The following is a 15858-nucleotide window of genomic DNA, read 5'->3' on the forward strand; positions in this document are numbered from 1 at the left end:
GTCTTCATATTGTGGCATTCTTGGTTATGAGTTGGTAGGGTGGTGTGGCCCTTCATCAAGTGGTATCAGAGTGTACCTTCATCAATTCGAGTCTCCATTCATCTTCCAGGGTTTAGTCCTAAGGTTATGAGGGCACATAATACCATCAATTACCATTTTTTCAATGCCACAATTAAAAAAAATTACCCATAAGACGTGTCAAAACTTTAAGTTTCATAATTATTCTAGAAAAACCTTTTAGATTCTACAAAGTAATTAGTAGAATTAGTACATTAATTTCCATATTAACCTATACAGTTTAGGAAATAATTCTCTTTTATGTGCTATAGTCAAGTATATTGATTTTGAGGCAAGAACCTACAACGCAACAGTAAATTATGACAATCTTAATTGGGAGGTCTTGAGTTTGAGTCTACTTGAGTTTAATAAATAATAATAATAATTCATAACACATAATAATTAATCTTGCCTTCAACCTCTTACTAATAAAGAAAAAATTACACTAATTTTGAAAACTTAATGTTATCAGTCTTACATTTCCTAAGTATCATATAGTCAAGATGTAGGGGTATATTTTGACTCAAAATACTCTATATTTTCAACTACCTTTTGAATCAAACAATTATCTCCAAATTTCAAGCACTTATAGATGTGACCTCATATATTTGATATAGACAAAACAAATGATAAAGTCGAACCTTAGAGGACACATTGAGCTTAAATGTTCTCCAATATACTTCAAAATAAACCTACATTTGAAAATCACAAAAGTAGCATTCATATAAGAATTTAAAGCTTTGTGATCTAGATACGCCAAATAAGAACAAGAAGAAATCCAAAAACCTATCATACCATATCAAAGTTGATATAAAATGTTCTATACAACAATGCAAGATTCAATGTTGAAGATTATGATCACCTAGATATAAAAGCTTCTATAAAAGCAAAAGAGACATAAACTATGAGAAAATATTAGTTTTAAATATTTTTGCATATTATACCTATAAAAAAGATGGGGATTTGGCCTTCATCTCACAATATGATGGGTTGGGATGAAATGGTAGAAAAACCATACGTTCATGCTTAGTGTTCTAGATGATTGCAACCAAAAACTAATATAAATTTTGACATTATGCATAATGGGTAGGCGATGAGATAATAATAGAGGAACTAGTATCAATCAAATACCAACCAACTTCAAGGAGCCTCAATACAAGTTACTTCTCTTAGACTAGCAGAATGATGATGCATGGATGTCCAAAATAAATAACTTAGTGACTTCCTTTAAATAATTCAATTAAAAGTGAAAATATTTTTGGTATTAACTCAAGTGAAACAAAAAACTAATATTGTCATTTACTAGAGATTTACAATTGGTTGCGAAGAATATATGTCAATGTTGGAAAAAGTAATACAAAATGAGTATTTGTGTCCAGTACATCAGAGATCATTAAAAATTTTATGCATCAAGAAGGGTTTGGGCATAAGACGATACTAATGTGGAATTTTAAAGGTAACCTAATTAGGAACCACTACTAATAATAAATTTTAAATAAACCATGAATGTATATAACTCAGAATATGTAAGTTTAAATATACCATCTCAATGATTTTTCTCTTATGTTCAAGGATCATACATGGTCCTTGTTGGAGAAATCTTCTTAAACAACACACTCTATGATTGAAACAATTCAAAGGTCAATATGACTGATAATTTACATTTCATAATGTTGAAATAGCATTGTTGGCAACAAGTTCTAGATGCAATTAATTATCTAAGACATAGAAAATGGAGCATATACCTATAATTTGAAAGTGATATATATGGTAATTAATTAGATTTTTTGTTCTTTTTAAAGAGAAATCCTCAAAAAAATGTATGTCTTTTATTGAGAACAAGAACGTGAATTTATATTTATATTGTATATGCATTTAATCACTTCTAATGATTCATCTAATATATTTTTGTATGTTTGATCAATTATGACAAATCAATATATCTACTTTAGATATATTTGTAATAGGCAAGTAGATATTTAAGAAATTTTTATATAAGTTAAAAAAAGATATATTAGTTTATTTACTTTATATATTATTTATATTTGAAAAAGATATACTAACATATTGTAGACTCTTAATATATCTAAAACTATAGACATTAGATAGTCATCCTCCTATTACTTTTAATTTGAATAAAATATTATAATTGTATTTAAATAATATTATAATTATATTAAACTAGAATCTAAAGGAAAAAAATCTTAAACTCTTATGCAAAATAATCTGAAAGATGGATTACCATCAAATTCCATATTCAAAGAATTTTACTGCCATCGTTCTTTGACATTAAGCAGGTGAAATAAAAAGTCAGTATTGACTGAAATTTGTCCGCAAGCGAAACAACTGTACTTATTTTTCAACTGTCAGACAACGTGGCTGAATTTGAGTATTTGAATTTATGAGAGAAATTGTCTGGTAAAACGCCAAAGCTTGCGCATTACTCCTGCACACAAGACTTGGTTACACTTTCCTTCACGCGGTTACACTTTCCAACATTTCATCATAAACGTAACTGCATGCGCCTGCAAAACATATGAGTCAACATATTTTTCCTCTCTCTCTGTCTATATATATCAGACCGATGCCTTCGTTTCTTTGTACACAACTTCACTGAGCACCAGATGAGAAATTATTTCTCATCTGCTCTCTTAATTTGCATATTATTTAGACGCAATAAAAACATTCAACATTATCTTTACCAGATTCATTGAATTCTACTTTGGCTGCGATCTCTTGCAATGGCAATGTGTGGAAGAAATTATATGGCCTTGAAAACATCGTTGATGCTCTTCCTCCTCATCACAATAGTCTCTAATATTGAGATTGCAGATGCGCGTAGAATGGTAAAGCACAAGCACAAGCATTTATCTAAACCCCTTCATTCCCTACACGAACACGAACACCTAGTTCTAAACGAGAGATCTGCAAACACGTTGAAAAACAAACTGCCTTCAGGGCCAAGCCCAGGAGTTGGTCATGCATATATTAACGATGGTGGTGTCAAGAGCAGCTGGAGATCATCAGGAAATATATTGAGAAATAAACTGCCTTCTGGTCCAAGTCCGGGTACAGGACACTAATAAGAAATAGCAGTGTTGATATATAGTACAGTATCTTATTCCCCTGTTGGGTTGAAGTAGCCTGTAAATATTATACCATATTCATTAGCGATGTAAACATTTGCTCAACACGGGGGGCTTTCTATGAACTATGCAGAGCATGTTTCGTAGATCATATACAAGCTCTTGTAAGAACAAACTGCCTTCAGGGCCGAGCCCAGGAGTTGGTCATGCTTTTATTAATGATGGCGGTGTTAAGAACAGCTGGAGATCATCAGGAAAAATATTGAGAAATAAACTGCCGTCTGGTCCAAGTCCGGGTACAGGACACTAATAACAAATAACAGAGGTGATATAAGTAGCTTCCTTTGCCTCTCAAGAGCTTAACATATATCTTATTCCATTGCGCTCTACCAATTGATTTTGGTTTAAAGTAGCATGCAAATAGTATACCTTATTCAGTAATGTAGGCATTTCCTCAACACCGGGGGGTTTCTATGAACTATGCATAGCATGTTTCGTACATATAATGTAAATGGGATACTACTCATGGACAAGCTCTTGTAAGAAATAGATAGAGCCAAAATGTAGTGATATGCAACAATAATAATAATTATCTATTGAGGGAATTATGTCGATTTTATATTCTATAATTTTCATGTTTATTCGTGGCAAGTGTCACATAATGACTTGTATTTGCCTGAAATCTAGTTAGTTGTATTAGAATAATACATTAATTTTAGTAATTGATAAGAAAGCCAATTTGTTTGCGAGTAACAACAAGGGCTGCGTGCTGCTTGAGTCCTTGCCCTTGCTGGGGGAGTATGAAAATACATGCGATCAATGGCATGCCCCTGAGCACTAACAAGCTTTAATTGCTAAAGAAAGTTATAAATTTTGTTTGCTTGAATTTAAGTGGAAACTTTACTTCTAGTTGCTTAAATGTGTCAGGAGTTGAACGCATTTAGCATTACTACTTTTAGTTTAATTCTGCCTTTGTCAGGTTTTTCATTTCTCTCACTCATGAGAAATGGATCTATGAAATTTTTAACAGTAAAAAGTAATTAGTTTATAGGTTATAAATATATGAGATTATATCAAACTCTGATTTTTGTCGAGACAATGTGTACAGTAGACAATCTTATAGAAATCTGAATGAAATTATTAAAATTCAAATTAAAGGAAAAGGGGATACAAAAACAGTAAAACATCATTACAAAAATAGTAAAACATAGCAAAAATTCCTAACAAGATCTTATAATATTGTTATCATTATTCAATGTGTAATTTCTAAGTCAAATTCATGGATCACAAATATACTGCAATACAATTTCAAGTTGATTTCAACTTGTAGCAAGAATAATACCGTTTAGAAAAGCAAGGAAAACTAATTCACAAATATACTGCAATACAATTTTAAGTTGATTTCAACTTGTAGCAAGAATAATACCATTTAGAAAAGCAAGGAAAACCTACTCCATTTATTTTCAAGAAGGGGACAAGACATAGATTTTTGTCTTGTATTTATACCAGCGAACACATGCTAAGAAACAACCAAAATTCAAGACCCCAGCGAGCACATGCTAAGAAAAAACCAAAATTCAAGACCCCCATTATGCAGAGAAGAGCGTAAAAGTAATCAAGATGACCTTGGTTTATGTTATTTGCAAGCCAATCACTATTTTTGTGAATGATACAGATCAAAAAACTGCTCAAGTAGTATCCCACTGCAAGTCCTGTAGCCACCAGAGCTGTAGCTATGCTTTGTACTGTTTCTCGAAATTTTGAATAAAAGAAATCAATTTTCCCTATGCTCAAAAATGCTTCTGCCAACCCCATTATCACATGTTGAGGAACCAACCACAGGCATTGAGACACTTTTTCTCAACAATGGTGGAAACACCCATTCCTAGTGTGCCAATAACCATTCTTGTCCCTATTCTTCTCAGTTGTGTTATTGTTATCCCCTTTCTCTCTGCTAAATGAACCACCACTTTGTCATAGATGGAAAATGTTATTGCAGAGGCCAGTAGATTGAAGACAATGTAAGAAGCCAGTGGTATTTGGAAATGGGAACCCAAATGCCTATCCATTTTCAGCGCCTACAACACTGAAAATGTGCTTTGCTGGGAATACAGAATGGCAGGGATGACTGTGCAGGACCATAATGTCAATTTTTTTATGATGGATTTAAGTTGTTCCACTTGATAAACTATGGAGAGTCTCCATCGGTTCTGGTCTATTTGCCCATCTGAGGAGAAGTCCTTTGGTGTTTTAATGGCTGCTTTGGTGAGAAACCTGTTAGCAAATTGTAGTCTATTATAAGTGAATCTCTCTCTATTGAATATTCAATATTTTTCAACTGAAATGAATTAGAATAAAATAATCTAATTTTTCAAGGTGTTAATAAGACAACTACTTGTGAGTGATTGCTACTCTTCACTTATATTTTAAATAGAATTGTTGAGTTGTTATTATTATTATTTATTGTTTTTATTAAATTAGTAGATAATACAGCTGATACATAATACCATAAATCTAAGTCCTTCCAGTCTGAAGACTGAGATTTTTGCTATAATTAAAATTAACCAAAATTCTAGAATACCAAAAGATGAGTAATATATTCACAAACCTATAGTTATCATTATACCCTTCAGAACTTTTAACATAATCAAAACACTTATTACTGAGTGCCTCTAACCATTGCTAATCTTGCTAAGGACATTTATCTTGCAAGACCGTCACTAGACTTTGCCAATTCTCAATTTATTGTTAACATACTTTTTAATTATATTGATCTTTTCGCTGTAATCTGGTTTACAGGAACCATTTGAACATTTGAAAATTGGAATCATCAAATTGTATTTAATTGAAAAACGTTGAGCTGATAACCATGAATATGCATGCATGGCCCATATATTGAACTTCAACAATGGATAAAATAAGATGCCTTTGTTCAAAATTGACACCTACCTTATCTTTCTAAGCGTCCTATTATTTTTAGGGTAAGGATATTTGGGGTCTGCAGAATTGCATACTTTAATAGGGACGTGCCTGACTTTTTTCATTACCTGTCTTGGATTGCATATTTATTAAATAAAAATAAAGATAATATTGTCTTAAAGTTTACACCGGACTAATGGGTCAAAATCGAGATTAATTATTATCAAAGTTTAGAAGACTTAAAGATGTTTTAAATTAATTTCTATTAAAAATATTTGAATCTATTGCAAAGTAGAGGTCCGAGAATAATACCTCAGCAGATGTGCAAGGAGAAGCCCTGACTCAATTTTTCCTCTCTTGTATAACTCTTCTTCATTGGATGGCAATGGAAAATGCCTTTTTCTGAGGTAGGCTGCTATGACTTGGGCAAGCCCTGTGAAGGGGCTGCCCTCTGGAAGGACATGATTGTACAGCTTTATCCCACAGAAAAAAAAAATCATTGATCTTACTGTCAGCAGCACACACAGCCCAAACCCTAATGCCCAGCTTACACTGGATTAAATGTACACAATTAGAGTGGAGGCTAAAACGAGTGAAACAAATAGAAAACAATAATAAAAGTTCAAGTAACTCTGAATCTGTCTCATTCCTTTTGCACTACCCTTTTCAAACTGGTTTGCTCCAAAAGTCCCTGAATTATATCTTATCCCTGCCGATGCTGCAATTGTTAAGGCAAAATAGTGATACAGAATGGCATATTGATTCTTCGTGGGAGCAATACATGTTCCCAAAGCTTGTAATTGGAGCCCACATGGAGGTGGTGTCAAGGAGTCTATAATGGCCATCAACATTTGAATGATCATTGCCTGAAATAAAACACACACCCAATTACTTACAAATTGGGAAGAAAAGAAAAAACTACTTATATGGTACAATCCTGAAGTTAAATCCAGCTCAATTTCCATGCTCAAAAAAGTAAACAATATTTTATTAGACTTGAAAGATATTTGGAAGTTTGTTTCAATACAAATTTTGGGTATGTTGAAATGTCGAGATAAAATTATATACATGACTTAAAAAACAAAACAATTATTTGAATTAGATGTAAACCCATAAAAACTTATAGGTGGTACAATTAAAGACATTGATGCTTTTCAAAAGTAGTAGAGATAAAATATCAAATATGTGCATGGGAAATTATAGATCAGAGTGTAACAAATAAAAGCTCAAGGCCATGTAATTAAAATAATGGATTACTTACAGAAAAGGAGAGTAATGAACCAACGAAAATAGCCCAATAGCAGCCAAGATATGCATCTGCAAGAAATGCCCCAACTAATGGAGAGAGATCATTCCCTCCATTAGAGATATTGATGATATGAGTGGCTTCAATGTTTTTTATGTTGAACTTGGTAATCAAATAAACAATCATATTTGTAGCCAGGCCTACTATTGCTGCTGCAGCACATAGCTCATTTCCTGCATGCATACGCTAGTCCAGAATTAAACACATCAAAAAGAAATTATCTCAAGTAATTGAATAATTATAACCCTTCTATTCTGACGTACCAATAATGAAAGGAAAAGACTTTCATCCTCCACGTTTCTTCTTAATCTTTGCATGAGCAACTAGGTTCTCTCTAAATCTTCCTCTACGTTAACAACATCTGTTATAGTTTTTGTAGAAGAAAAGCAATGAAAATGGAGAATAGAATAAATCATCTGGCTAATGCTACGAGTTCTAACATAGCCATCAGAGCTCTCCTTTCTATTAACCTCTAAGGAAAGAGTGTGGTCTCCAGCCATGTTGGTCTTTTCTCAATCGCTATGGCATTCAGTATATGCATGCATCTCTTTGTATTTCTTTTTGGGTTGGACAAAGAATCCCAAAAAGAAAGGAGGCATGAAAATTGTGCAAATTTAATAATGAGAATGTGAACTAGTCAATAGTGATATGGCGATATGGAATATGTGGAATTAGAAGTAGAGATTCAATTCTTGGTTCTGAAATCTGATAGATTGATGCACAAAGAGCAAAACCAAGAAAATAATATGGAATAGCTGAAGACGTCAGAAAGGCATACTGATGATCGACAGATGAAAAGTGAAGGAAATCTGTTCAGAGGTAAAACTCTTAAAAATGTCTCTCCATTTTTACCTTTTCCTTTCATGGGAGATTATGTATGGAACAGTTGAAATAAAATACACTTCATTACATGCAAACAAACTTCATTCAACAAGTGTTTACCTTTGCTGCCATTACATTTCTTGAAATTTGTTACAGGAGACACATAGCTTTCTTGCAAGATGACAATTGCCTTCCTACAATTTTTAGGTAATATCTCTACCCAAAAAAGAAAAGACCGCTGGAAAAATTAGCAGCAACCAATAGAAAAATATTAATTTATATTAATGACGTCATTATATTTTAGAAACTATAGTATAAGATGAGACTATTTGTAGAGCGCAAATTCCAACTTATAAACTAATTCCTCTACATGTAATTGATAACTTTAGTCTTCTACCTTATGGCAGGACTAATAATATTTATTATAATTTGATCAATAGCTTTTATACTATTCTATAAGAAACTTTAACATAGAAATTGTAATATAGGATAATAGATAAGAAAGATAAAATAATGAAATCTTTTTGGTTTCGTTACTTTTATATATTTATGATTTACTTTGATAGTCATGTTGGTATAAGTAGGAATAGGTTACATGATGTTCTAAAAATTTCAATGTTTAGATAAATCAATTAATGCAACTATATATATATATATATATATATATATATAAGAAATCGATAAACTCTTGTGTTATCAAATGAAATTATAACTTACCTATTTGTTGTACTCAATGTAGTAACTTTTGACACACGTTTGGAATTATTTTTAAATTAGACCTATGAAAAGTATAATTAATATTTTTTTTATAAAATTTGTGAAATTTCAATAGGTAGTAAATCTTAGAGAATGAATTTGATCATTTGAAATTAAAAAATTGTGTAAGAAACATAAAGGTAAGTTCACTTATCTAGACCTATAGATAGTTATTTTTTATCTTTCTATTAAATTAAGGTTCTCTACTAAAATTATACTTGAGAAGGAAAATTATAATTAAAGAGAGAGAGAACATAATGAATTTGATGACACTTTTGAAAAGTAGAAGAATCAAGATAAAAGTAAGTCTTATTTTGAAGCCTTAAACTAGTAAAATGCAATAGTACTAATCTAAGTAATAAATAATTAGTAAAGAGCTATTGCAAATTATTTTTTGAACTTAATGCATCTTGAATAAATATTTGAAATTGATTGTTTATAAATGTAAAAGAAAATTTAATAAAATTTAATCATATAATTAGTTTTACATAATAGTTAAACATACATTGAACCTAAGATTTTTTTTTTGAAGTTGTACTTTACAGTTATGAAAACTATAATTAATTAATAATTATTTAAAAACTTTTAATTCTTTCAAATTTTGAATGTTTTAATGCATTATATATGAAAATATCATTTGTAGTGCTAATTGTTTTATTAAATCATAGTCAATTTTAATATACAAATTAAATAAACATATTTTATGTATTTCAAATTTTCATATATCTATGTTTCCGAGAATATCGCCTCACTATAAAGGCATGTTTCCTTGAATTTTGCCCCTATAACACCCATGTATATGAACCAATGAAATTGAAAGAAAATTGTTTCGTTTATTTCAAAAATTAAAAATATCACATGTGTACATTAGAAAAATAAAAAATAAAATTTCGAAACAAAAATGCTTAAATCTAATTGGTTGAAATAAAATGGATTAATCAGTAGATAAGGAGAAGTGATTGCAATAGTATATTGCCTACCACAAATACAATAAGAAGTATATAACATTTCTTAATATTTGGTCATTCTTTGGGTTCAGCCATAACTTATGGTGTTGAATTGTGTGTTGTAGAGAGAAACTTTGTATTTATAAAGAAAAATTTTAAGTTTACAAAGAATCGGTTAGTTTTGACTATTTAGTATTTTTAGTTTATGAATAAATCTTAATAATATGTGATGTTTAAGAAGTTCTATGTAGAAGTAAGAAGGAAGAAGAAGTTTTCTTGAAAGATAAATTTTGTGAAAATTGTATATAGGAGTTGCAACTAGGATTTTTGAGAACAAAAGAAGATATATTCCAGACTAAAGATATTATTATATTTGTGGAATAATAGTAAATAATTATGTAAACATAAAAGAAAAAATGTAGTTGAAATTTACTAAAAGAGAAAGGGCTTCAATTCTAATTTTCTTGATGTTTCATTATTGTTTGAATGATATTGAATACTAATTTTCATCATAATAATCTTTTGTACTTTACAAGAAGAAGGTTAAATTGATTTTAAAATCAACTATGTCCTAAATGAAATCTTCTTTTAAAAGATTTATATTGGATGGAGTTAAATACTAAATATACTTAATTAAAAGGTTGAAAAAATTAATATGTACTTATTACAATAATAGTCTATTATCTAACATTAATTAAATATTTCAATCCAAGTTTAAGCATTACATGCTAAAGCTTAATTATTAGGTCAAAACTGTTAAATAGTCAAAGTTGATTTACTTCTTCCAAACTTAGTTTTTTTCTTAGTGTATCATGTTTAAGAGTAACCATATTTCAATGTAAAAATACCTTTCTAAGAATTTAAGTAATGTAAGATTCAAGATTCACAACTGCTACAAAACTGTACTATTCATTCATTATGATGGCTAATAACTATCACTTGAAATAATATTCTTGGAACTAATTTTAGAGCTTTTTAAGTTTTGGCATATTCTAACTACTATACCATCTTACTTAATAAAAATAATTTTCATAATCTTTATTTCTACTAAATACACAATTTAATACAAGTGACACGAAGCGTCATAGTTCCTGCCATATGTGTGATAGTTGTATTATTGTGGAGGATGGAGGGAAGGGGTTGGAATTAGGTAATAGTCAGTTAATTGTAAATTGAACATGAGAGAATTAGTACGAAATTGTGAATTGATTCACAAATGTTAACAGTTAATAAATGTAAGGGGCCCATGCAGAACTAATCATTGCTAATCACTGAAAATTTATGGATTAGCACTTAAATCATTTATCTACTTGGAACAACAAAATGATGAACAACATGATATCATAGATTTCAAAATAATTGTTTTAGTAGAGAAAGAAAACCATTCCAAAGAGTTTAGACCTAACACAAAAATGCACAAACAAATAATCAGAATTTCTCAATCAAAAGGGGGCTCAGACATGCATAAATCATAGTCATCATAGAATCATTTTAATGAATATTGAGGATCGAGATATGTGTTTCATCATCATTGCCCCAAAATTTATTGCAGATAAAATAACGGTGCACAAAAACATTTTGGTGGAAAACAACATTTTGAGTTTCTCTAAGAACAAATATTGAACTTTAAAGAAGAAGGCTAAATGCAGATTACTAACAAAAAACCTTGTATAGACAATGTTTCGACTACTTGAAGATACAACAAAAAATAAATTCAGAAATCCTTAATCTAGATTAGTAGAATAAGAAAAAATAAAATCCAATTTTTTTAATAAATTTTGCCCTACATTTTTAAAGTTTGTGGTAGTATGGTGTTTCATTTAATTATAGTTGAAAGAGAACAAAACTCTATAACATCAAATACTACTTATAAATCCCAAAAATGGTTATCTAGCATAAGGAACAAAAGTACAATTTCCAAAAATTTGTTCAAAGCATGTTAAAAACTTAAATGATATAAATAGTGCTTATCCAGCTAAAAGAAATTAGAATGAATCTTAAGGTTTATTCTATATATAACAATAAAATAAGAGCCTTAAGCTATACCAAGGCCAAAGATTGCGGGAAGAAAAAAGCAAACATATATGTAAAATGATGAAGATTGCTTGGGAGGATCAAATATGTAAAAGGATCCTTTGGTGAAAGCTTATATTAGAGTGTGTCTAAATATGGAAAAGGGCATCCATTTCTATAAGTATGGGAATATTTATGATACTAGTAGTTTCTTTGCTTGTTCACAATGCTGAAAAAACACTTAATCCATAATAGATACTTATTTTCAGTGTGGCAGTCTTCTCTTCCCCTACAGAAGAATGTAATCATAGAAATTGATTTTTTTAAATCAAGGCTCAATTTCAAGGTAATGGAAACCTTATTGAAGATTAGATCCGAACCATGATTTCCAAGCATGCTGCACCATGAGAAGAGTTCATGGGCATGCAAAGCAAGAAAGCAGTAACTAGGTTAGAGCTAAAAATCAAACTTAGCTGCCAAAAAATGTCATCCCAGGTTTTACAAATCAGCAAAAATTGAGCCATGGACATGGACTCCTACAGTTGTGTTTATTTTAACATGAATTTAGTAGACTTGGAAATAAATAAGTTTGCATCATTATGCATAGAGGTTCATTTTAATATGAATTTAATCATCAATTTAGAAATAAAATGTTTTACTACATTACATATGCAAGGTATTGTAGCTTATCAATGGCATTATTATTACAACACAAATAGGACTATAAAAAACTCATTGCATTTAAATAAACAACCCATAGAAATAGCTCTTAAAAGCTTATTAAACTTTACAAAAAGAACCACAAGATTTCCATAGATATTAGTATCCACAGACACAATTCACAATCAACTAAAATTGAAAACAATTAATAATTAAACTACAGAAGTTATATTGACCAACATTATCATAGAAAACAAATCATCCATTGTTTTAAAAAAATAGCGTTAGTAAATTTTGTAGGTACAAAGAAACATGTAGACAAATAAAAGATGAACTGTAGTAATTTTAAATGTCAAGAAAGCATGTTCTAAATGCTTAATTCACAATGTCTTTAACTTAGTCTTTAACCAGGTATTTTTTCAAAATACAAAGCTTATTGTCTTGAATATGTACATACACATATGGTTACTTTAGAAGCAGTATATATACATATAATTGAGTGAGGTATTTTGACTGTACAAAACTTTGATGTAGTGGAAGATGTATATAAGAAACTGTTACATTGAATGTAATAGGGAGGTGTATTTTTTTTGCTGCCCAAATGTGATACCTGCAAAATTGGTAACATTATTAGTGCATTGTAAATGACAGTTAATAGGGAAGAAGTAGTTGATTTTTATAATTAAAAATAGGCAAGTATAAAGAATAAGTACCTTTGTTGTTCGATGCCTAGTTTATTGATTCATAAGAACTGCATGTGTGATGGTATTGTATCAGTTGAGAGTGTATGTGTCAGTTGCTAAAATGTCTTAGAGCATAACTATTACTGCTGATTTGTCATCAACATATTGTTGATAATTTATGTTTTTAAGAGCAGGAAGTAATTGTTATACAATATTGTTTTCAATAGCCCAATGAATTGGTTGTTGGCTATCATTTGTGATAATTTCTTTCAGGTACAATGAATATTTTTATGAGACATGTTCAATGCATTGGTTACAGTGTCCTTTTTCTCCATTCAATGTTTCATAGCTTTCAAATTTGTAGTTGCATTTTGGGTAAAAAGCATGGAATGGACTTGAATATGCATTTTCTATAGTCAGATTTCCCATGACCTATTTACAATATGCTTGTATTAGTATGGTTTAAAACATGAAATATAAAAAGATAAAGTAAAATGACAAAAGATTTGAAATTACTTACCTCAATTGAAGTTTGTAGCAGTCCATGGAATGCATCTATTGTTCTTTTGTTATGTAGTTTGTAGATAAATATTGTTGGAGTTGTTCATAGAGTTGGTTTTTGATCATTTTTTTAAGCTATGTTTTTGAAGAGTAGTGATGGTATTTCATTTCTTTCAAGTCAGTGGTGTATCTGAATATATTGGGGCGTGTAAGTTGGATGCATGTATAGTTGAACACAAGTAGTAGAATTAGCCTTTTAGTTTTAGAAGTTGACATAGTAAAATTGTAAAATATAATAGAAAGAAGGAAATAAAGAATTATTTTCATAGATTTATCAATGAAGTTGTTTGTATGAGCTTACCAATGTTTTGCTCATGTCGTTGTTTCCATCTTTGATTTCAAGGACATTTTGAGTACCTTTTTTGTATGCTGCTAGAACAATAGCACCAATTGTTCCAGTGGTGTAATCAATATTGCTTGTTAGTAACTACTTTATAGTTGTACTAGGAATGAATTTGTATTCATACAATATAGCTGGTATTGTCTCAACTATGCTGAACTCTTTTAGAATTAGTATGCAATCGCTATCTCCTCGATAGAAATATGTTTTTGAATCTATGTCAAGGTCTATTATTCTTAATGCCATGCTTGGAATTATTTTACTTTCATGTCTATTGAGAAGATTATTGTCACTTAAATTTAATGTTATAGTGAGCTCTCCTTTGGAATCTATAAGGTCAACACGTAAAACTTCACGTGTTCTGGTTACTTTGTCCAAGAAAGCTTTGTAAACTATTAAGACATCACCTTTGAAAGTTTGGCCTACTTTTTTTGCATTTAAATTTTCTATTAATATACATGGTTCATTGTCTTCTTTTCTCTTATAACAATTAATGATAAATTATTTTAATTTTCAAATATTTGCAAGCATGAAAAGATTGCAAGAATAAAGAGATTGCAAAGTTTAGATTCAAGATAGCTTTTAGTGGGCTCCTATTGATCTTGTGGTGGTTCACTTGCTAGTCATTTTGGTGGAGTCATTTCTGTTGTACACATAGCCCAAGTTAGAATTAAATTGCATATATTTGAATGAATGTTGCAAGATGGTTTGTCCAGTATGTTTTAGTTTTGTAGATGGAGCATGTACTTGTTGGTGAATTTCTCTATACATGATCAATGAGTGGTTTTTTTATGCTATGTGTTTGATTTAACATGAATTAAATACTATATTTTTGCATATGTTTTGTAAGTGCTGTTGTGGTTATGTTTTGTGTGGACATGTCTATGTTGAAATCTCCAACAATGTAAAACTTTTTTTTTCATATGTACCTTGTAGCTATTTCAGTAATTAGTGTTTTGATTTCGGCAATTGTTGTATGTGGTTGTATGTAAACATTAGAAACATCGAGTTGAGAATTTGATTGTTTGATGGTAATTGTTATAACTTCAATATTTTTTGATATGTGTTCTATTGAATTGGTTATTAGGAGATTGCTTAAAGTAAGTATTTTTATACCATGTATATGATACATTGAATAGTTATTATATTTTCCAAAAAAAATATCAGTGTTGCATGGAAGGAAAAATAGTTGTTGTAGACCTATGATATTAGTGGACATGATATTCCAATCATTTAAAATGTCATTTGCATGAGCATGTAGGCTATGTGTCTTCAGTGTGCATAGCAATATGTGTTCATTGTGAGTTCTACAATACAGTTGACTTTCAAGTTTTTATGTTGCATTTGAGTATAGCCGAAACTTTCATGATGGATTTTTTTGTAAATTTTGAAGTTTTTTGGAATCAAAGGTTTTAAGAGGTACAATGAATTAATTGTTCTTGTTCTTGAAAGTGTTGTGTATGTCAAGCCATATTGTGTTATGCCACTAGGATCAAATGCAAGATCGTCCATTGTCAGGCCTTGGACTCTATGTACAATTAATTGGAAATTATTTTGTAATTCAAACTTTCCTAGTACTTGATATTTTGGGAATGGGTCTTGCAATTTAAAAAATTGAAACCCAGTCTTTTTGAATGCCTTGAACGTAATACTGGCATAATTTATTTCTTTGTTCCTGGCCTATTTTTACATTGTTAAACTGTATCAA

The 15858-nt window shown here is 30.2% G+C and overlaps 1 non-coding gene and 1 pseudogene across 1 annotated transcript; both read right to left on the reverse strand.

The window, feature by feature from the left end:
- Positions 1-4606: 4606 nt before the first annotated feature.
- LOC149539549 (protein NRT1/ PTR FAMILY 2.13-like) lies at positions 4607-7868 on the reverse strand (annotated as a pseudogene).
- A 3474-nt stretch (positions 7869-11342) lies between these two features.
- Positions 11343-11430, reverse strand: LOC149539550 (small nucleolar RNA snoR126). Its single transcript, XR_016356597.1, has one exon. It is a non-coding gene; the product is annotated as a small nucleolar RNA snoR126 (small nucleolar RNA).
- Positions 11431-15858: the final 4428 nt, after the last annotated feature.

Source organism: Cupressus sempervirens, chromosome 9, assembly GCF_028749045.1.
Source record: "Cupressus sempervirens isolate cs-2001-9-10 chromosome 9, ASM2874904v1, whole genome shotgun sequence".
Taxonomy (NCBI): Eukaryota; Viridiplantae; Streptophyta; class Pinopsida; order Cupressales; family Cupressaceae; genus Cupressus; species Cupressus sempervirens.